Source organism: Ursus arctos, unplaced genomic scaffold (genome assembly GCF_023065955.2).
Source record: "Ursus arctos isolate Adak ecotype North America unplaced genomic scaffold, UrsArc2.0 scaffold_15, whole genome shotgun sequence".
Classification (NCBI taxonomy): Eukaryota; Metazoa; Chordata; class Mammalia; order Carnivora; family Ursidae; genus Ursus; species Ursus arctos.
The window spans coordinates 7,807,272-7,831,614 of NW_026622819.1; the positions used below are offsets into that span (position 1 = coordinate 7,807,272).

Sequence of the window (24,343 nt, forward strand, 5' to 3'; positions counted from 1 at the left end):
AACTCTGCTGGGATTGTTGCCCTAAACCTTCTCTCCTATTGTCCTGACACCAATTCTCTGACACCAACTGGATCTCTTGCCACTGTGTTCAATTCTAACTGACATTCAGTCAACACTGACTCCCAAGATTTGGGGCAGACCCCACGAGTTAAGGGCCAACACCTGCACCAGACCACCCCCACTTCAGATGGCAGTTGCAAGTTTCGGGGGCTGCCTACACTAATAGGCTATAAATTTGGAGGATACCATGACCCCCTCAGGTTCAATAACTTGTTAAAAAAAACAAGTCAAGGAACTCACAGAGAGCACTGCACTTATTATTTAAGTTTTATTAAAGGATAAAACTTGGAAACACCCAGATGTGAGGGATGCATGGGGCAAAATCTAGGAGGGTCCCAGACTCAGAGCTCCCTTGCCCTCTCCCTGTGGAGTCAGGGCACGTCACTCCCACAGCATATCAATGCATTCACCAAACAGGAAACTCCTCCTGCTTTGGGTGTCCAGAATTTTACCGAGGTCTTAGTCCATCATTGGCCATGTGGCAGAGAGATCTCCAGCCCCTCTCCTTTCCCAGACCCCTGATCTTCGGGCCTGGCCAGCCCCAATCTTATATCTGAGGACCTGCCTTGAGTCACTCTTAAGCATAAATTCAAGTGTGGTTGAAAAGGGCTCACTAAGAATAACAAAAGACATTCTCATCAGGCAGGAAATTCCAAAGGTTTTGAAGTCCTATGCTCAGAACTAGGGATAAAGACCAGATATCTTCTTTCTCGGGCCACACTCAGTCTCACAACTCACAAGCCAGAAAGGGACCCTGACTGCTTTTGTCTACTCTCTGCTCTTAACACCTCTTTCCCTAGGGAGTGACTGCAGAGTGGCAGAGATGTACCAAAAGGATAAAGCACAACCCAAGAGAAGAAGTGCACTGGGCTGACATTCGCTCACATTATGCTGCCACGCAAGCATCAACTACTGTACATACAGATTCTGGGTTCCCGACCTTCTAGCTCCTATGACAGCCCCCCCCCCCCGGGGGCTAGGAACCACACATCCCAGGTTTTCACTTATGTCTCTATTCAGCAAATAGGTAGTGAACCCCTGCCGTGTGGTTGGCACCAAGTGAAGCTCTGGTATAGAGAAGACAGCAGACACAGTCCCTGCCCCTGGGGAGCTGATAGTTTAGCTAGCGAGGGAGACACCAAACAGGGAGTTAAATGATGATGTCATCACAACGATGAGCAAAGGCGAAGTACCGGGTGCTCTGTGGGCAGATGGCCAGGAGAGCCAACCCAGAACGCAGTGTCGGGAAAGGCTAGTCTGGGCAGCTCCAGTCACCGGGAGAGCTGGAACATGAGGCCGTGTCAGCCCAGTAAAAGTCTGGGAGGTGGAAGCGGGAGAAGGATCCAAGCAGAGGGAATATGCGTGCAAGCTTGGAGTGGGAAGACCCCAGTTCAAGGAACCGAAGGAAGTGTAACATGGAGCACAGACAAGGACAGCAAAGGAGGAGGAAGCTACAGGGGTAAACTGGCACAGGTAATGGAGGACCCAAGGGTCACAGTGAGGATCTGGGCTTTCATCTTAACAGGAATGGGGAGCCATCAATTGGGTTAAACAGGGGGACAACATGATCAACTTTGGGTCTTAAAAACATAACTCTGCTGCAGTGTCAAGAATGGACTGAAGGTGGGACGCCTGGGTGGCTCCGTCGGTTGGGTGTCTGTCTCCGGCTCAGGTCATGATCCCAGGGTTCTGGGATCGAGCCCCACATCAGGTTCCCTGCTCAGCAGGGAGCCTGCTTCTCTCTCTGCCTGCCACTCCCCTGCTTGTGCTCTCCCCCCTCTCTCTCTTTGTCGAATATGTAAAAAAAAAAAAATTAAAAAAAAAAAAAGAATGGACTGAAGGGAACTAAGGGGAACTTGGAGAGGCAAATTTGATTGCTCTTCCTATACCCTACATAAGACATGATGGTGGCTTCACCCAAAATGGTGGTGTGGAGGTGGAGAGAAGCGGATGGTGCTGGGGAGGGACAATTTTTCTTCTGACTGGTCTATGAGTTAAACTGACATGAGACAGATTCACAGGGAAAAAATCAAATTTAATTATGCAATCCACAGAAACATGAGAGATTCCAAAGACAGTCAGGCAAAATGAGGTATATGTGTCATCCTGAACCAAGGAGAAGGGGGCAGGGGTCTGGAACTTTAAAGGGAAGGAAGACAATTCACAGGACGATGAAAAAGAATAAATGTTTGGCAAGCAAACCTTTGCCAGGCCACACAGAGCCATGGGACTTGGAGAGGGCTTTGATCAAATAGGTCTCGCTAAGTTCTTCCTCGTCTACCACCCCTCGTTCATATTATAACATAGTTATATAACATATATAACATAGTTATCTTTGGTGACAACTTCTTCCCGGAGCAGGTCCTCTATTTAAATCCTTTTAGGCAGTCAGGGGGAAAGTCAAGGTCAAAGCTTTTTCCTGAGTCTTTTGGGCCTTGATTGTTGTAGCTCAAAATAATTTGTGTACTAAAGTAGCACATATTGGGGCAATTCATTCTGAACCCCTACAATGGCTATTAAGGAATATAATCAGTAGGACTCACGGTTGATTGGATAGAGAAATTCTGCAAGAAGGTGGAAAGGATGATGCCCGAGGTTCTGCTTGAGCTACCTGGTGGTGCTCGGAACTAGTAAATAATGGTGAAGGAACCATAGGATCAGGCAAGAAGGGAAGAGAAGGATCAGGATAGAGCGTAAGTTTATTTTCACCAATATAGTCCCAATTTCAAATATTTGATTCTCTTGTCTTCATGATCCCTCAACATCTCTCAGAAAAATCTCTTTTGCTAACGAAACCACATTTTCAGATCTCCTTTGGTACAAATGTATCCCCAAATTTTCTTCTATCAAACTAAAAGCCTTTGGGTCCACAGATACAGTTACCAAATCCATGAGATTTCCCTTGTGCTTGAGAAGTGATGTTAATTAACCTCTTTCCTAAAGCTTGTAACCATTGTAAATTTTAGCACAATGATGATAATAAACTCAAGTAAGCTGTTTTCTTTTAGGCAAAAAAAAAAAAAAAAATTTGGAAACTTCAACCTGGACACTTAATTCTATCCTGGCAAAGACCAGATCCCTCTGAGATGATTATTACCACCACCACCCCACTCCACTTTCTGTATTTGACCTTGATTAAATAATGGGAAACACTTGGATATAATGAGTCACCCACAATTGTCAACAGCCAAGGAACTTTACCCCTAAGTCCCTTCCATAACATGGCAGGTTGCCCTACTACACAGTGATTAATTCAGGACTATGGAGCTGATCTATAACCAAGTTCCAACAGAAACATTTCAGTACTGTTCATCATAAGCAGCGAATGACAGAGCACACTGACATGGTTATGAACCAATTTTCATAATCAAAAAGCATTGTACTATATTGGCCAAAACATTAGTCATGGGATTAGAATCCATCCGCCCTCTAATCCTCTTAAAAATAGCTCAGAGTAATCAGGTTAGCTTCACTGCAAATTTTAGTAAACCCATCACTCTTATAAAAGAGTTTCAGTAAAGGAAAGATCAAACACTTTCTAAAATCTTTGACGCTGGTGAAACATTGGGCAAAATAAATGTTCTTACAAAGCACTTATATAATTGATTTAAACTAAAATATACTAATAGAGATCCATTTGCCATAACAAATGGATTTATACTATAAAGACTTCCACTGTGGAAGCGAATTCTGAGTGCTGGTTTTCTTAATAATGTGACAGTAACGAGAAAGGGCATAGGGAAATATCTCACCAAGCACTCTACTTTCTAACAATTTTTAAATGGAAACCCCTTTTAGCAAAGCCATTTAAGTATTTAATGACTAAACGAACGGGCCAATTGTTTTGTGACTTTCTGGTGAGCGCAGTGGCCTGTCCCAGCAGGCAATGCTGACTTGACAGGCAAACTCAGCGCAAGCCTACAATGCATCCAGTTTGCTCTGGCAAATTCATCAAACCCACTCTTACCTCCAGTCTCCTAAGTGTTTTTCACACATCCCACATGACCAAGCCACAACCCCACCTTCCTGCAGTTTGCCAAAGTGTTCGAGAAGCCAAGAAGAAGATCACAAATGTGTGCCTATAAATTTCCCCTTAGATTCAGTTCTACGTTTGAATCTCTCGACATTATCCTGGATCCTTCATTGTGATCTTATCTACTGCCCAGTCCAGATTCATCATATCAAAAAATTATAATAATCACCCTGCCTGTCTTCATTCAAATTACTGATAAAAATGCTGAAGCTTACAGATTCAAGAACAATGTCATTTTTTCAAGTTCAAATTGATATAAGATGGCATCATTGCCCAACTGGTTATTCTTCCCAAAAAGTGTCCTTGCATCCAACCCAAAGTTTTCTAAAGGCTTAGCTAAAGCTGAACAACAAACATCCCAGTGTAAGCTTCATGGACTAACACTGGATGTACTCAGAGGCGTTCTAAGATTCAAACTTTGCTGACTAACCAGCAGGGAGCCCTTCCCCCTGATTTCACTCCACCTGACCATGGGCTGCTGTGACTGCCTCTTCTTTGCTGTTTATACATGAGAAGTCAACCATCCTCTCAAAACTTAAAAAGGTACTATCCATACAATTGCAGTCAAAATGCATTTATACTTTTGGAGAATATTCCTGTGATGGTTAATTTTATTTGTCAACTTGGCTGGAACATGGTGCCCAGATATGTGATCAAATATTATTCTAGAGGTTTCTGTGGAGTTTCTGGCTTTTTGATGACATTTACATTTAAACTGGTAGGCTTCAAATAAAGCAGATTGCCCTCCATAATGTAGGGGGGCCTTATCCAACCAGTTGAAGGCCTTAACAGAGCAAAAGACTGACCTCCCTGGAACAAGAAAGGATTCTTCCAGCAGATAACCTTCAGAATTGAATTGTGACATCCACTCTTCCCTAGCAGTATGACAATCTTTAGACTCATGACCTGACTCAGCTCTTTCCTTGGTCTCCAGCCTGATGGCCTTCAGACTTGAACTACAGATTTTGAAATTGCCAACACACACACACACACACGCACACACATGCACACACACACACACGCACACACACATATCCTAGAGAACCCTGATTGATACAATTAAAAAAGTATTTTAATATGAAAATCACAAAAATTTACTAACATATTGCACAGAAACAATCTTATACCTACAGTTCTTCAAATGAATCATGAATAACATCCTATTAGCTTCTTTATTCTCTTTACGTAGCTCACATGCATTGTTCTTTAGACTTTTTTTTCAGGTTGTATTCACCTTCTTATCCGTCCTTGAGATCTTGGGTGAAGGAAAGTATATAAATATTTCACCTCTGCAATTCCAGTTTTCCACTCTTCAGAAGATAGCTACTGAATCATAGGTCAAGGATACAGCCACTGTCTGGTGCAGAAGTCACAAGAACATTAATAACTCCTAGTGGATTTATGACTCAGGCTTATTGAACAAAAAAATTACATTCAGGGCACAAGAGCCCCTTAAGGCAAATGCGAAAGGGAAGCATGAGTGAGAGTGAGAGAAACTGCACTTGCTCAGGGCGGGAGAAGCCCACGCTCAACACTTCTGGGGGAGGGTAAGATAGGCCATGCTGGATGCAGATGTTTCCAGCAACAGCTCCTCTACACACACACGCTGGGGCTATAACAATGATTTTTTTTTAGTAACAAGTGATTTCTTGGAAGAGGTCTTGGTCTGATGAGATGCCACCGTAAAGTAACAAAACCACATAAGACCACGGAAATCACGATGATACATAACGCTATGTAATAGTGCCAAGTTACCTTCGCATCTCAATTACTTGTGGGGATAGGAAACAGTCAGAATGTGGGTAAGAGAAAGCCAACGGTAATCCAAAAATTTAATTTTAGCAAATGGTTCAAAGTCTTCTGCAAGATCCTTTACGAAAAGGATTGACAGGTGTTGCGTTTGCAGTGAAGAGAGCCACAGAAGCTGCCTGAGAAGACCAAGTAGTGCCCCGTCTCCTGGGAGAAGAACACTAGGAAAGATTCTGGAACCCCAGCTCTGCCAGGCACCAGAGGTCTCCCAGGCACTAGCTCCTGCTGTCCTCGAGAGGCTGATCCATAAATGAGAATGAGAATTTCTTAATTCACATCAAAAGAACTCTTTACTGGGGCACCTGGCTGGTTCAGTCTGTAGAGTGTGCAACTCGATCTTAGGGTCATGGGTTCAAGCCCCACATTGGGTGCAGCCAATACTTAAAAATAAAATCTTAAAAAAAAGAACTCTTTATCCACCATAAGATTTACCTCCTCTGGTCAGCACATTCTTCCCTCTTGGAAAATCCTAACACGGAAAGTCAAATTATAAACAAGAGACCAATGAGCATGCAGTGAGGACCAAGAAAAGACGGTGGAATGATTTTACGGAGAGTGACATCAAGTCTTGGGATACAGACAAACCTTTCAAAGAGATGAAAGCATGTCTGCTGCTCAGGACATCCTGTCCTACAAACGGTAAAGTCCCCATGCCATAAATGTCCTCTTCTCCCACTCTCGTTCTCTTGGCCCATGTTGAAATTTGCCCCTGGATCTAACTGCTTCTGAAACCCTCCAAACACTCATTACAGATTATTGAATAGAATAGGTGCCATGGCCTGAATTATGGCCCCCCAACTTCATATGACAAAGTCCTAACCCCTAGCACCTCAGAGTGGAACTGTATTTGGAGATGGTGTCTTTAAAGAGTAACTAAGTTAAAATGAGATTATTTCAAATGAGATTCTAATTCTATGTGACTGGTGTCCTCATTTAAAAGCAGAAATTTGGGGGCACCTGGATGGAACGGTCAGTTAAGCATCTGTCTTTGGCTAGGTCATGATCCCAGGGGTCCTGGGATCGAACCCCACATCGGGCTCCTTGCTCAGCAGGGAGTCTGATTCTCCCTCTGCTGCTCCCCACTCCCATACTCTCTTTCTCAAATAAATAAATAAAATCTTAAAAAAATAAATAAAAGCAAAAATTTGGATACAGATACACAAATAGAGGGAGACCACGCAAAGACACAGGGAGAAGACGGCCATCTACAAGGAAGGAGAGAGCCTACAACATATTCCTGCATTCCTTAGAAAGAACCAACCTTGAGGACACCTCGATTTCAGAATTCTGGCCTCTGGAACTGGGAGAAATTTAATCTCTATTGCTTAAACCATGAGCTTTGGGTAGTTTGTTATGGCGGCCCCGGCAAACTAATAGGTGGGGTACCTCAGAGTTACATGTAGATTTTTCACTCTCTGAAATAGGGTTTTTCACAATCTTCAGAGGGGCTTTTCTTCCCCTACATACTCCTGACATTCCAAACACTAAAAAATGACTACATCCCAGCTAATGAGCAGAGATATGCCTATTGCCAGAGACTAAAGGAGGGAAGTCACTTTAAGAGGCAGAGCAGGAATCTTTGTGTTGCCCAGATCACATAATTAGCTCAGAGTAATTGATGAGTATAGACGTAAGTCCTGAGTACATATTCATTCACACTATTAAATATTCATGAAACAATTGTCTCCAATTGGAGCCTCAACATTCCCCTGCCCTTTTGTTCTCAACTCCTGCAATTGCCCCTCCCCCAAAATCATTCCACCTCTGAAGAAGCTTCCTCTAGTTCTTTAATTGCCAAACCCAGTGGATGGTTTTCTACTGTTTTTCTGGACCTCTTTTCATTTGATTCCTTCCTCTCTGTTGAAACCCTCCACCGTCTCCCACTTACACAATTAGCTGACCTCTTCCATGTCTGACTACCCCCTCCTGGGCTCTGCCATGATAGTTTTCCTCTCGGTGCCTCACAAATATTACCACTCCTTGAATTTATGCCCACCTGCTTCTAACAGCACATGAATTTATGTATCGCTTTTACACTGCTGACGCAGACCTACACAAGAACTGGCTTCTCCCCACTGCCTTCAGCCTAGTACCACACGTCCAGCTTTCTGCTGAGGAAACCCAAGTTTACTTCCACTCCACTAGAGAGAACCGTGTGTGTGGCCCTTTGCAGCCCCTTCTCAGCTACATCCTGGAAGAGGAAGCACATATCCTGTTGGTCCTTCATAAGCGCCCGAGAATTTGCATCACCTGTAGAATAAGGCAAACCCTTCTGAACGTGGCAGTCAAGACCCTCCGAAAATGGCCCTCACTTTTCTTTCCAGCCTCCCCTCCATTCTCCCTACTTTCCAGTCTAGTCAGGGCAGACATTCTGTTCCTTCTCAGTTATTTCCAGGCCTTTGTTCATATTCTCCATGTTTAGAAAAGTTTTCCCTGCTAATCTACTTTCTAGTCATCTTCCTAATTTAAAAAAAAAGAAAAGAAAAGAAAAAAATTCTTCCCTTTAGCTTTCACCGAGCCTTAGCCAGGCAGAATGCCACCATACGCAATGTTCCCGTTGTGCTGCATAAATCCCACTGCCACAGTGTTTATTCTGTGTCATGCTCATTTGTTTGTAAATCTGCCTTCCCCATCATTCCATGAGTCATCGCAGGACCATGGCTCTCATCTCTGAAGCCTCTTGAGCCTGCCACCATCATTAACGTGGTGACTCGTGAGTATTCCTGAAGGGAACTCAACTCTTCCGGGGAGGAAGCATGTACGATCCACATAAAATTGGGAGAAGGACATGGCTTTGCTACGAAACACAAAACAGCAGCCACACACAGAATTAGCACAGTATCCCTCCTCTTCAGGATTTAGGACTTCTGAGCATTAAAATGCCCAGGAGGTGTCATAGAGAATAGCACCAACCAAGGCTGGAAACCAAACCCTGAAATTCCTGACAGATAGCCTGGCCAACTAAAATTTTAAATGCTCTTCTTCAGTTTCGCTTCAGGAAATTAAAAACCGACCAACATGGTCTATAAAATCCAGCTCTTGATATCTGTGTCGGAAGGTGCCCTATTTGAAACTAGTCTCTGATGTCATCAGAGAGGGAGACAAACCATGAGAGACTCTTAACTCTAGGAAACAAACTGAGGGTTGCTGGAGAGGAGGTGGGTGATGGGATGGGGTAACTAGGTGATGGCATTAAGGAGGGCATGTGATGTGATGAGCACTGGGTGTTACATGCAACTGATAATTTATGGAACAATACACCTGAAACTAATGACGTACTATCAGTTGGCTAATTGAATTTAATTTAAAAAAAGAAAGAAAGAAACTGGTCTCTAAGATTTCTGGATTTCTGAAACTGCAGAACTTTCTCAAGAGTTGGAAGCCAGGGGATGGCTCATTTGTTTGAGGGAAAGTCTTGAACACGTCCTTCCGGTTCCTCAGATGCAGAGTGAGTGCCTGCTCATTGGTCCAAGAGAAAACTATGAGCTGACCTGATGCAAAACCAGATTACAAATGATTGAGTTCGAATTGTGTCTTTGTTGACTTCTCACTGGAGGGCGAGGAGAAGGAAGACAGGAAAGAAATTATTCTTGATTTGGTGTGAATTTTAGAAAGAGCTATTGCTTATTGAGAGCATATGTCGATCTTTCCTAATAAAACACTGGATCCTCTAACTTGAGACCTGGAACTTCAGGAAAAAAGTGAAGACATGGATCTTCCCCTAATGCTGGAGTCTGGGCTAAAAAGGAAATAAATTTGGCTTGGCAAGATGAAAGCTGCGTAAGACTATTAACACATACCCTGGTATTACTTGCATGAACTATCCTGAACCTTGGAGAACATCCTGGTGTTGAACTGTCCTCTTCTGGAATGATTATCTTTGGAGCCCCCACAGTGAGCCGTGAGCAGTTTCTGTTAGAAAGAATGTATATCCCCAGCATCCATTTCCCTGGGAAGAGGTTGGTATGGGAACAAAGAATGAAGATTTCAGAGATGACGTTTAGAATGGGGTGAAGGGGTACACCATTTTCTCTTTGACCTCATAGTGGATGAACTTTGAATGTGTGGATATAATGACAGGGGGGTGACTCCCTCTGAAAACCACATGTCATAACCATCGTAAACTGTTCTTGGTGTTGTATTTGTCTTCTTTCACTGATAGACATTCAGTAGAACTTTACCAATGCAGCCTGATGTCAACTGTGCTGTCGGCTCTACGTGGAAGGGCTTGATTTATGTTGGAGATAGAGAGGCAAAGGGGGTCAGTAACACCCCTTTCTCAGGCCTGAGTAATGGCCCTTTAGCCTTCACCAAAAGATGGGGGGCTGTGTCCACCAGAGGGCACTCTGCATGACGGCCATGGGCAGCAGGGACTGTGGGGTCGTCCAAGAAGATGACACTGGAGATGAAGGTCACAAGAGAGCGGATCCCAAATCCACAGACGTCCCCCAAATACCCAGGAGATTATTTAAGGGGGAAAGGCACCTGCGGGGGGACGTCTGAAGTTGTGTTACTCTAAAAGAAAACGTGACTTCAATTTGAACCTGGGAGCTGATGAGGCCTGGACACCCGGTTACCATTTCAAAGTAGGTCTTCTTTGTGAAGATGTGTCCTTGTACTTTTCCACTCATTTAGGCGAGCTCCAGCTAGCAGGTTGTAGAGAGTATAATCCTCATTTCTTAGTTCCAAGTTCTCCTGGTTGTGAAACAGATACATTCTTATTCTCAGGAGGAGAATCTAGGCAGCGTGCTTTATACTGAACAAGTAAGTGCCACCTGCACAGACTACTTCTCTTCTGTTGGCTTCTTGCCCACTTAAGAATTAACTGTGCGTGTGCGCATGGGCACACGGCCTGTGCATACGTGTGTGTATGTGCGCCCATGCGTGTGTATTACAGTCTATATTGAGAGGTATGGGAAGAAAAAATGCACAATATTACAAAACTGTAACCTTTTCGGGAGTTTCACATAACCAGTGAATTGTTACTTCTTTCATATTTGTAAAGCCTTAAGTTTAATTGACACAAATTAGTGAACAATGGAAGGGCAGCATAAACACTTGGAATTATTACCCAGAACATCTCGCACTTATCCATTTATGCAGGATGACTGGCTCTCTTGGAGCAACTCATTAAAGCGGAGAACTGGACGTGCGGCCTGTAATTCTTTCTGGAAGACCAGTCCTAGATGTCACTGACTAATTGGGCTAATCGGAAGAGAAAAACCGCACAAAATGTTCCTTCAACATACACATTAATTTGCTTTTATTTTCAGCTGAGTCCTTCGTATCTAATTGTGTTGATTTGTAATTCTGAAAAATGAAAAATTCTAAGGGAAAAACATTTATAAAGGGTAATTCTAAAGGAAAATAAGGATAAAGAAGAAGAAGGTCAAAAGTGCTATAAAATCTAACATATTATTCTTTTGACAATCTGTTTTAAGATACTCCAATCACTTAAAACTCACTAAAAATATCATCTTGAACACTCTTGGGAACTGAGAACTGCATGTCCCAAATAATTGTCAACATGACATAGGGCTGCTGCTTTGCTGTAAGGCAGTTCCAACTGACAAATGAGTTGTGCTCAGAAAGTTCTTTTGAAGTTAATTGTTCAGAACTCAGGCCAGCTCACGGAAGAAAATTAACCCTACAAGCTTCTTGTTTGAGCTCCTCGGGCTACCGGGCAGGGTACCGTAGACCGGGGGGGCTTCAACACAGAAATGTATTGTCTCCCAGGTCTGGAGGTCAGAGGTCCAAGCTCCACGTGTTGCCAAGGGGGTTCCCACTGAGGGCTGTGAGGAAAAGTCCGCTCTGTGCCTCTCTCCTCGCGTCTGGGGCTTTGCTGGCAATCTTTGGCCTTCCCTCTCCGCCTTCATCTTTACACGGCGTTCTCCCTGGGTGTGTATCTGTCTATGTGTCCAAATTCCCCTGTGTTATGGGAGAGCTGTCATAACTAGATGAGGGGACCACCGTGCTCCAGCACAGCCTCCTGTCAACTAATTACATCTGTGACGACCTTATCTCCCTAAGAGGTCACATTCTGAGGTAATGGTTCAACATATGAATTTGGGGCGAATTTGGGGTGGGGGACACAGTTCAACCCATAACATTCCCAAAGTGCCCTTTGAGCAGGGTTACTGAGAACACTGCTTCTGCCAGAGGGCAAAGAGGGTAGCAATGCCTCTTCCTCAGGCCAGAGGAGTGGCCCTAAATTGAGCTTTCACCAAAAGATGGGGTGGGGGTGCAGTGTGAGGAACATCTCTGGGCTCATAGCTCTTCCGCACCTGAGATGGGGGGAGGGAGAGAGCAGGGCTGAGCCCTCCAGCCCCGGGAAACTGAGTTCTCCAAGTCAGCCCTGCAAGTCAGGGTCCCGGAACACAGTACTAGAGAAGAGTGGGAGTCCCCTCCGAAGGCACCTGGCTCCCAGCGGAGAGTCTCCAAATTCAGACACAGCAGGATCCCGTGGCTGGCCTGTTGAAACAGAGCCAAGGCCACCGGGCCAGTTTCTGATTCAGTAGGTTTGGCGTGGGGCCTGGGGAACGGCACTTGTACCAAGTTCCCAGGTGAGGCCAATGCCGCCGGTCACGCACTACTATTTGAGAACCACTGTCTTGAAAGATACATTATTGAAAAGATCTACTTTCTGATTTCAAAACAAAACGAAACAAAAATGCATCTCCCTGGGAAAAATCTCCACAGGAAGAAGGGCAGCCGTGGGTGGAGTGGTGGTCTCCCCAAAGACAAGTCCGCCAGGAACCTGGGGGCATGACCTGACTTGGGAAAAGGGGTTTTGCAAAGATTATTAAGGACCTGAGATCAGATCATCCCGGAATAACCAGGCGGCTCTAAGTCCAACGGTACATGAACTTGTAAGAGACAGAAGAAGATGGAAGCAGCCCAAGGAATGGGAGGGGCCCCCAGAAGCTGGAGGAGGAAAGGGAAGGCCCCACTCCCTTGGAGGCTTCAAAGGCAGTGTGGCCCTGCCGTCACTCTGATTTCAGCCTTCTAGCCTCTCGAACCGTGACAGAATAGACTTCTCTCATTTTAAGCTCCCAAGTTTGTGGTAACTTGTCATGGCAGCCCTAGGAAACTAATACAGGGAGGTTCTTTGACTAAATCAAATAAGCCTAATCTGAAGCCGAATCTGAAGACAAGGCCATTCTCCTCATTTTTCCCAGAGATGGATAAATCACAAATTAATACCAGCCATCCTTCTGCAGTCTCTTACCCTAAAATTAACATACTTCCAATGAAATAATATTACACTACGTAGAGAATTTGTGGAACATTTTTTTCAATAGCTAATAAAAATGTGCTCCATGGAGGAGCAATTTTACCGATACAATAAATTATGTTGCTAACATTTTATATACAGGCAAACACCTGAAATCATACAAGGACATAGACAGGAGATGCTCCAGCTGGCGGACCCCCAGCCAAGGCCCCACCACTCCCAAAGCACAAAGCAGCCTCTGGCATACGCCCCGCCTGTCTGAGGGTGAAACAGGGTCCAACGGAGTTGAGAAGCCAGAGAAATACCAGCCACTGACAGAAGTGAACACAGACAGAGTGGTGTGACCGCCACAGTGGAGAGGAGGAGGCCCAGGGAGCCTTTGGACTGTGCAGAGGTGGCCGTACCCAGGGAGCCAACAGGCCAGACGGGAGGAGAGGAGGAAACCAAACCTTCCACCCGCACCCAAGCCACACTGCCATCGTGTAGCCCGTCTGGGGACAGTCCTTGCCCAAACCCATCAGCCCTCTCCACGCTCATCAGTCAGGGATACCTGGGGAACGGCGAACCCCGAAGAACAGGACATATGGGACTGGGCAGGTCCTGCGTTAATCACAGGACTCATTCTGGAAAAAATGAACTTGCCTCCAGAGGACATTCGAGAGTAGCCCCAACTCAACATGATAAAATGACAAAGACCTGAGTTTAAATAACCATACACAAGTGGAAGGACCAGCACCACCTTCAAGCATAGGTCTCAGTACTCCATTGGGGGGAGTGGGGGGAACCATCCCTTCTATGCACTTTAGAGACACAGGGAAGAGAGGCAGAGTTTCTGGAAAAATCTATTACCAAAGACTATTCTTAAATACAAGTCATCTAAGCAGAGACTGTCCTACTTAGTCGCTGGGGCCTTACAGACGGAGGGAGCAAATGGCAGGCCAGGCGGCCACGGAGCATGGAGGAGGGTCAGCAGAACCCGAGAGAAGCCCCCCAGTCCAGACAGGGCCAGAAGGGGAGCTCTTCCCAAAACATGGGGCCATGAACTCACTGCCTGAGAAGGGACAACACTGGACAGCACATCCCACTATATTGCTTGTGCGTCTCAATAAATACGTGAGTGACACATACATCATACAGCTAGAGCTGTATTATTAGGAGTATACTATACCGTGTTTTGTGTATTAATATAATGTGTAACATATTGATATATTACATATTGCATATATTATATATGTAATATAATAATGTATATAACACACATGTATGTATTGCGAACATATTGATAATTTACATATATTGCATATTATATTATGCTAGCTCATAAATAATTTATATGTATATATGTACATATGTCTACCCATCTCTAGCTGTCTCACTCCAGAATGCAGACCTAGCTGCTCTCAACACATCCCTTCGTCCACCTTCAAAAGCTGATATACGGAAGGCCCTACTCAACTACTGCAGAGAGAGGTCCCTGAGTGTGCCTGGCACACCCTGTGTCATGAGACTTGCGTCAGCCTGGATGTGTGATGCAACTCACTGCTCTGTACCCAGAAATGGGAAAGAACCTCGTGGTTTCGGTGCCACTTCTGAGTTGGAAGTGCCCATATTCCCTTCGGGAATTGTCCAGAGAAGTCAAGTAGCGGTCAGGAGGGTCCTGCTCACTCAGCTCACTCTCCAGATGGGTCTCTCCAACCTTCATCATTCTTGACTTTTCTTTCTTGCTCTACTCAGACAAGCCCTGGGACATAAGATGAGACCGGGGTGCCTCCTTACTGCCCCACTACGACTGCGTCCTCTCCATCCGTTTCCTCGGGGCAGGGAGGCACACAGGGTAAGAGGCGCATAGTGGGGACAGAAGAGTAGACTGCTGCTTGCCTTCACCCCACAAACCCCCAACTGCCTCTCCTCCCTCTGCTGGCCCACCAGCCGCCATAACCAGACGTGGTACACCCCATGGCAACTACTGGGTCTACACCAATCTCCAGTGAAAGGAAGAACAAGATCAAAGACCGCTGTGCCCACGCAAACCACTTCATGTCCAGGTCAACACTCGAAGTGAAGAATTGAAAATATACACATTGCAAGAGAATGATTTCGTCCTCTCCATCTCTTCCCCAGAGCTCTAAGAGTTGTTTTTCTTGCACAATTTTTCGTACTAATTAAAAGTGATGGCACTGTATGTAAATGGCCTAAAATTTCAGTGATAGAGAGGGTGTTTGTGTCTCTTGTTTAGAAATGTGATCCGTTTCCTGGCACTGAAGGAACTCAATTTACTAAAACCAGAAGAAAGCGCTTATAGGATAACCCTACTATACCATTTTTCCTGGGAAACATTTGTAATCTACTCCATCAGAGATGGAGATTTTCTATTAAAAATATATCAACACCCTCATAAAGGCCATTTTCCCCTTGCAATTTATTCTGAGTAATAACATCTAAGCCACAAATTTGTTGACAATCAATTTTTGCTTCTCCACGCAGTTCGGTTGAAGAGTATCCGTTTCTTAGTAACAGAACGGCGCCAACACAACATAGCATCCAATTACCAGGTGCGGTGACACTGCCCACCCCCCAGTGCCAGGTAACATATGTACAGAGCACCACTGGCCCCAGACCCTGAGCCTCGCAAGGGCTTGCTGCTCTACTTTGAATGGGTTTAACTGACTCCGAACAGGAGTGATGTAAGTATTGAACCTCGACTACCTCATGAAAAATGTCTCCTGGGTATAGATGTGTGAAAGAGTCACTTACATGTTGACGAGGGGCACCCTCTTGATCACGTTTTTCATCACAGAAAATATTAGGAGGCATAAAACCAGCGAGTCTAGTGGCTTGAGTAAAGAAACCCAATGACAGGGATACTTAAGGCTGCCTCCTACTTCGTTCTGGAAGCTTGCTGGGATGGACTGTTGTAATTATAGCTTTTATCCACCCCCACCTGCCCATCCCCCCAATTTCTCCCAGTAACAGAACCTCTTTTGGGAAACTCTTTCCAACCAATGTATTTAAGACTCATGACTCAGGCTTGGTCCATCTAAGAAACACAAGCCCCTGACCACAGTGATTAATTACTTCACGGACAGACAGCCACTTAGGTCAGGGAAGGCAGTCCACCTCCCCCAAAGAGACTTTGGTGGAATCATCAGAAAGGAGACTCTCTCATACATGCTAGCTTCATCACTGGGAAGACATGAGCCCAGGTGTGCTGGCAGCCATCTCTGACAACACATGGAAAATGTACCTGAGAAAGAAGAAATTTGAGGAAGCAAATTCAAGCTAGAGAGAGAGGCGGCATCCTGATGTCACTGCATGTGCCCCTCAAACCTAGGCATCCCTGGATATAGGAAACAATGTTAAGTTAATTTGAGTTGCGTTTCTGTCACTTATAGCACAAAATATCCTCACACGGACCCCGAGTTAAAAATCATAACCTGTATCTAGGCTAAAACAAAATTCTTGTTTCTGCTACCCACAACACTTCCAACACCAAATACGTAGGTTTTACATACCAAGAAAGGCTGATACTAACTACCTGGCATTAGCACAGACCCCACAGATTGGGCTGGGCCCCACAAGACCACCCCCACTTCAGACACCAACCAAAAGTCTTGGCCTCTGGTATTTATGACCAACTGACTGGCTATAAATGAAGGGTTCCCATGACCCCCTTCTCGGGTTCAATAATTTCCTAGGAACAGCTGACAGAATTCAGGAGTGTTTCACTTCCTATCTGGGGGTTTATTATAAAGGATACAAATGGAAGAGATGCACGGGGAGATGTATAAGGGGGAAGCAGGGAGAGAGACTTCCATGCCCTCTCTGGGCATGCCGCCACCCCCGCCCCCAGTACTTCAATGTGTTCACCAACCCAGAAGCTTCCTGAACCCTGTTGGTTCGGGTCTTTGTCAAGGTTCCACTATGTAGGTATGGTTGATTAAATCGTTAGCCATTGGTAATTAGCTTAATCTCCAGCCCCTCTTTACTCCCTGGAGGTCAGGGGTGGGACTGAAAATCTCAGCCCTCTAATCACGGGGTTGACTTCTCTGGCAACCAGCCCCCTCCTCCACAGTCACCTAATTAGCATAAACTCAAATACGATTGGAAAGGCTTTATGATGAGTAACAGAAGATGTTCCTCTTACTTCTACAGGGAAATTCCAGGGGTGTTAAGAGGTCTGTGCCAAGAACTAGGGACGAGTATATATTTCTTATTATGTCACAATATCACATAGGCAAATCTTTTTTTTATTTTTAAAGATGACACCTTTTAGAGCTTAGGTTGTTGGCTAAACTTTAATGCATATAGTAAGTAAAAACAAAGATTTTACTTTTTCATTTTTTGTTTTTTATTTTCACTTTATCTTGTTTTGTTGGTGTCTAGGAATGTTCCGATATACTAGGACAAGCAACATTTGGACATAAATTATCTCAAAAGGCATTTCTTTAACCGAGTTCTAAGGAGGCAGGAGTTCCCAGTGATGGTGTTGCTAAATAGGATACGTGCTCTGTGTTTGGACATTTACGTCCTTAGCCACACAACGGCCATCTCTGCCGCTGTTGTCCAAGGGCTGAAATCTGTGGAGAATCAAGAAGGTGTTGGCTCTTCATCAGAATCTGACCTGCTCAGATAAGGAAAGATGGCCGCCCACTGTGGCAGAAGAGCAGTTCCTGGCGCGTGAACCATGGCTCAGGGCTATCTAGAGGCTGGTTTCTCACAACACTGCTATTAATAAGATAATTGCTACATTTCCCTCTCTGACATGAATAATTATTTGAGGCCACTCTCCCTGAAATCTCCTATCAAGTACAACCACTCTTTCCTTTTTAAGAAAGTTAGTTGGGGGGTCTTGGGGGACAGGGGTTTCAGCAAAAAATAAACTAAGAGAAATCAAACGTAGAGGTATATGTCAATTCAACAAATATGGATTTGACGTCTCTTTCAAGAAAAACACTATGCTGGGGGAGGGTGCAAGGGAGGAAGAGACACAGAAAAGTGAGCCACAACTCTGTCCCCACCAAGTGTGCAGTCCAGTGGGACACAAAGGAAGGAGATTAAGCAAGAGAGAGAAGACAAACACACATCTAAAAAATAAGTCAGCAAAAATATGCCATAAGAAAAACAGAAGACAGCTAAAATACAGGTAAGGCAATATTTAAGAGGGGGAAGATCGGGATTTTTCAGATGCATTTCCCAAAGTTTGTCCTATAAAACACCAGTCCAATGAGATGCACCTTGAAGAAAGGGTTCTATGGTCCGATCTATTTTGGGGGAATGATTTCCATTCTGCCACTGTTATCCCACGTTAGAAATTCATAATATATTCTAGTTTATTAAAGGCTCTGACTAGTCCTACTGCAAAGAAACCTATTTACCTTTAACACAACATTTTCCAAAGTTATCTCATTACAGAAGAGTTCTGCTTTCCATAGAAAATACTCTAAAACATGCTAAGGCATACCACCTAAGAAAGAGTCATGATTTCATCACGCAAACCCAGACATTCCAAAGACTGGATTTCTTTGCAATCCCACAGATTGTTACCTCAGTTTTTGGCTTCAAATTATTTAGTAAACCTGCTTTGTTCTACCAGAAAATGAATGAATGAGTGAATGAATGATTTAATTAATTAATAAGTATCATGAACTTTCCAAAGAGATGGTACGTATTCTTCTAAAATTTCAGATGTGTTTAAAATTTGACAAGGGCCATAAATAGCAAAGGATGGATATCTTCAAGTTCTGGTTTAAAAAAAGGATTATACACACATATGTATGTATATATATATTTCATATGCATACATTTGCATATAACTATCCATGTGTATTTCATTTGTCATGTGTAATAGACACGCACACACATATATACATGTATTTATGTATATATCCCCTTTATGTGCTCACTGTAATCATTAATAAGCAGTTTCAAATTTATGTTGTTTTAAAGAAATTATCATCAAGATATGCCTTAACCCACTGTTCTTAATGTGAATGGCCAAGCCCTCATTTCAAAGAGGAGAAGCAGGGGGAAGGGAGAGAGGGAAACATCAAATGAAAGATTGGGGGTCACCAGGAACCTGGCCCAGGTCGGTTTTCAGAACCAAAGGAAGGTCAAACATTGACATGATCCAGAAGCGTGAGTGTTTATCATGGGACAATTGCTGTACATCTGTCTGATGATGGTTTTCTCACCTCTGAACCATCTCTGATCCCACAACCCTGCTTGGAACCACCCCCCCAACCGAGTGCTGGCTCTCATTTAGGCTCCCCGAAAAGTACTGCTTCAATAAAGACCTCATCCTATCATCCAGAGAGGGGGTTACTCAGAATGGCCAAGTACAGATGCTAGGCCTCCAGACAATAAGCTGACACTCAGGAGCCTGGGATGGAGTGGGGGTCCTAACGCTCGCTCCTTCTTACCTGTAGATTAAAAGCAGAGGGGGAAATAGCCACAACGGGGATCAAGGAATCAGGACTGGAGAACAGTTTGAGCTGAGGCTGCAGTGAGGCTTCTCCCTCCCATGCTAGACCTTGAGACTTACTCGGAGGTGCAGGACCAAAGGCCTATCCCTGACACTCATCACTGCACAGAGAAAGTGTGAGAATGATAGAGAAGGCGCCTCCTCCTAGGGAAACCCTGAGCATTAGAAAAGAGGAAGTAGGAGAACTGGTACCAGCCATGGCACCAGAGCCAGAGAACCTTCCAGATATAAGCAGAGCCCTTGAACTTTGCCTTCCCCCATTCAAATGGCACAGGCATGGACAGTAGCTATCCAGCTCCCATCCCAGGTGATGTCCCCCTCCCCAGGAGCCCATCAGCAGGGAGAGGGGATCCAGACTACTTCCTCAAACACCCACCCTTTGTGGGGAGCTCTCTGGAAACCCAAACAAGGGGAACGGGTTCTCATCACCAGCACACACACATACATCAGCAGCACAAATGCATGAAACCTGTACCCTAACAGAATTTTATATTCAAAAGGAGCTCTACCTAATTGGCAAGAAAACGATTCAACAGCTTTCAAGTAGAGATGTTCATCTCCAGATGGATGGACTGGGCTACTTCTTAAGAATTCTGTTTCCCTGAGCCTTGCACTGAATTTCAGCTACAGAAAGTGTTAGGAGATAGGTTTTTACCTTAAGCACCCACAGGGCAGGGTCTCGACTTTGTAGAACAGGCAACAGCACCTGCCCACTACATCTAGCGAAGTGCTACTGTAAGGCCGAGACATTCTGTGGGTCTCTATGTGATGCAATCTGTGTTTGACTTACCCGGAGCCCTTACATTTTGTCCCTTTCCAAGTTAGCAGGTGTTCTTTGCTTTCTGGGTGGCTTCAGGTCACATGTTTGAGACCCATTCTTCCCCCTTAAAATAATTAAGCTTCATTTCTGGTTTCATGGGATCCGAACAGAGTATCTGAAATACATGACAGATAGGAGTTAATTTGCTCTGGACGATTTTAAAGGAAGACTTAATGAATAACAATCAACTGGAACTAATTCTTGATTGATCAATGGCGATAAGCAGGAACAAAGCAAGAGCACAGCCCAGAAGCCCATGCCAGGAAGAAACCTAAAACTACTGACAAAACACATAGCAAATGTAAAACATTTTCAATCAATACCAAATTTGGCAGATGAATAAACGTTTGACTAATGCATCTTACCAGTTGTAAATCAGCTTTGAACTGCCATAAGATGCCGTAAGACCATCTGAGAGGAAATTGAGGTGGTGGGAGCCTAAAGCCCCCCCAAAAAATCATCATATTTTATGGCATTTGTACTGGAATTATTTCTAGAATAATGCAATTTCACAGCTATAATTCAAACTAGGTTTTAGTCTATTGGTTTAACTGCAGCATAGCTAAAATTTAGAAGTTTTTATAGTGCTCAATCCCACATAATGGTGGTTAGAAAACTTAGAGAAAATTCCATTATAGTACAGGAGACTTTTGATTCTTTTTTTTTCCCTTCACAATGGACCTCATTTGGAGACCAACTAAATAAAGAGCAGTTTCCAAATTTCCAACCCAATGTATATAAAAATGGAGTGGCTTACTAATGCAAGAAGCACTATAAGGCAGACAGATTATTCAAGGCAGCCTAAGAACATCACAAAAAATTTAATTCTCTAAGAGAGGAGCTCTTGCTCGGGTTAAAATATATCCTGATCCTGTTTAAATACATCACATGATGAAATAATTATGCACATTCTTATAAATACACGTGGCATCAGAGAGAATCCAGAAAACACCCAGTCATGCAGAGGGCTAGCGGTCTCACCTTTTGGCTTGAAGAAACTATTCGAGGGCAGAAGCACTGGGCCCCGGGACGCTGGCACATCTGGACGCCAAGGACAGCTAGGCACCTGGCAGTTGTGTGAAGGGGCACCTTCTGCCCCTATAAATGTGTAACCGTCTGCTCGGTGCTTTGCTTTCTCGGAACAAGAGAAAGGGATGACAGGATTATTTAGAGCTCAGTTTTAGAGATCAAACCCAAAGGTCTCTGTTTGATCCAAGAAAATGAGGTCCAAAGAAATTAAATGGCTTGCCCGAAATCAGAGAGCTAGTTCTTGGTGACCTACCTAGAGCCCAGGCTCCCGATTCGCAGGCTCTGATGGCTTACCCTGCACCAGGGCCAAGCACGGCCTTCTCTCCTGGGACGCGCATCCCCCTGTCACAACCTTCTCTCCTCCGGGCTGCCTAAATTGGCAGGAGTCACAAGAGCACCTGGCCATCCTACCTGAAGGGGAACAACGGGCTCTCAAGTGGATTTGCAGGCAGCTGTGGAATAGGTCTTTATTTGTCGGATTCCACGGGGAAGTAGGCCCCAGTGTGTCACGTTTATTAATGTCGGTCCTGGAGCTTCCGCATACAGTGCTTTATCAATAGACATGCATTATGCATCACGCCTGGTTTGTGAGCGGCTGTGAGAAGAAGCAAGGGCTGCAGGAGCACAGCGGACGGCGTCAGTCACTGGGAGCCCCCCAGGCGATGACCTATGACCAAGACCTTCAACAACGGTCTTGCCATTCCTACTGCGAGGCTGTATGAAACGGGCTATTTAGAAATCAAATATTGAAGAAAGGACATACATAGCAAATATTAAATAGGCAATGGATTTCTTTAGCCCATTCCCAAAGCCAAACGTCCTTCCTGGAGTTAGCCTTGCGGGGGGTGGGGGGTGATGCACATTTATGCAAATCAGCATTGTGCCAAGAGCCTTGATTTATTTCAAAACCATGAAGATTCCATTGCTCTTGGTGAACTTTAGAGATTGTCTTTAAGGGAATCATCTGTTTGCTATCGTATTGAATGATGCTTATCTACTGTGCGTGTGAGTGTGTGTGAGGGTGTGTGCACACACTTCAGTCTTACAGCCTCTCATCCTCACTAGTGATTTTTTTTTTAGTTTAGTTCCATATGTATTCAAGAAGATTTGTTAGTCAAATCGATTTTTTGTTCTTAAGGATAATTTATGCTTTAGAAATTAAGTAACATATTTTTATTTTTTTTTAATTTTTATGTTACGTTCTGCTCCCCACAAGCGTAGCTAGCTGCCGTCTGTCATCGTGCAACACTATTACAGCACCACTGACTATACTCCCTCTGTTGTACCTTTCATCCCGTGACTCATTCATTCCATTACTGGAGCCTGGATCTCCCCCTCCCCTTCACTCATTTTTCCTATTCTCCCCATTATTAAAATACTGTACTGTTAAATGAATTTTTAAGACACGCACTAGATATTGTATTAACCGTTTAAAGGGGGAGAATAATTATAACAAGTCTGTTTGCATTCCGTTAAAATCAGATACGTGAAGTGAACTATACTCCACCAACTGTCCCTAGCAGAGTGCCCTGGGATGGACTGGTAGAGAAGAGCTGCCTGTGTTAACGTGAGATGTCCGCGGGCTTTCTCATAATCCCCAAATAGTGTCATTTTCCTTTCGAATTCTGAGAACTGACTCGGGGATCAGGCATGACGATGGCTGTCCCAAGAAGCAAATCCGGCTGACATTCCGGCTACGCTCACCCACGGCTGGAGCCCAGGCCCTGCTTCCTTTAATTCCAGATGGCATTCTTTCTCCTTGGTCAGGAATGGGTCAGTTTCTCAGATACATGGATCTGATAAGGATAAACAAGCTTTTCAGTGCTTTGGTTCTGCATTTCAGACCCTCTTTTTTTTTATATCCTTGGTTTAGCACTGATTCCTAGTTGCTGGGGTCAGAGAAAGGGGCAATGAACTTGATCAAATTGCTAATGCTCTGGAAATCCGGCAGTGGTGGGAACCTGATGACGAGCGTATCGGGCAAGTCGTCTAGAAGAACATCATTTCCTAAAGATGATATTAGGCATCAGACTCTGTTTTCCGTTTTTTACTCCAAATCAAATGAAAGAATGTTCCAATGCTCTTCATTGAAGTCAACCAACGGACCAACATGAAAGAAATGAAAACGCCCAAAGATGCTTCGTGGCGACGGTCCACCTGGCTTCTCGCAAGCTTCTGTCTGGTCCCCGATCACAACTTCCACCTCTCACGATCCCACTGCTGCTGGTTGGGTTGATGTTGCCCGGAGGCCCCACGACCTCCTGCCTCTGCACTTGTCCTGGAGCAGGTGGGGAGCACACAGCCCATGGGGGTCCTGCAGCAGGTGAGCTTCTCCAGAAACCACCGTCCACCCCACAGGCCCTCACTTGAATGCATTCCTCTGATCTCCTTCAGGGGGCTTCAGTGAAATTTAGAAGAGATCATCGCCGACTGCAGAAGAAAGGAAAGCATCCTGAAGAAGTCTCAGTGTGAACTGAGCCGCAAAATATGGTGGATAGAATCACCTCCCTTAATGTTGATCCGTGTTCCTGTTTCATCATCACCCCTCCCCCACAAGGAGCCTTTTTAGGCTTCTCCTAATCGTCCCTCCCCAAGACATTTTAGCATCTGTGTGTCCATTTATGCACTATGACCCTTTAAAGGTCCACAAACCATTGTAATATCTAAGAGTTTTTTCACTCCCCACCCTGAGAATCAATTTTTACCTCCTTGGGGGGAACGCACGTCACACGTTTCTCTTGTATAAATGGTAATCTTCTGATTGCGTATCCTACTATTGGTAGACAAATTCCCCTTTCAGGAAGATCTTTTTCAGTGTGGGTTACTTAAGAGAATGTTTGAATCCTCTCAGGGGAAAAACAATGGACGCCCCCCAGT

General features: G+C 44.5%; 1 protein-coding gene across 2 annotated transcripts in view; it reads right to left on the minus strand.

The window, feature by feature from the left end:
• Positions 1-24,343, minus strand: part of ATPSCKMT (ATP synthase c subunit lysine N-methyltransferase) — a 401,787-nt gene that overhangs the window by 185,203 nt on the left and 192,241 nt on the right. Inside the window, exons 7-8 of one of the 2 annotated variants that reach the window (XR_007191160.2) lie at positions 21,419-21,568; positions 20,408-20,552 (exon numbers count right to left, since the gene is read on the minus strand). The gene's annotated coding sequence lies outside the window, so the exon portion shown is untranslated. Of the gene's footprint in view, positions 1-20,407; positions 20,553-21,418; positions 21,569-22,636; positions 23,897-24,343 lie in introns of those variants that run through there. The other variant, XR_008959181.1, reaches the window with a different exon arrangement.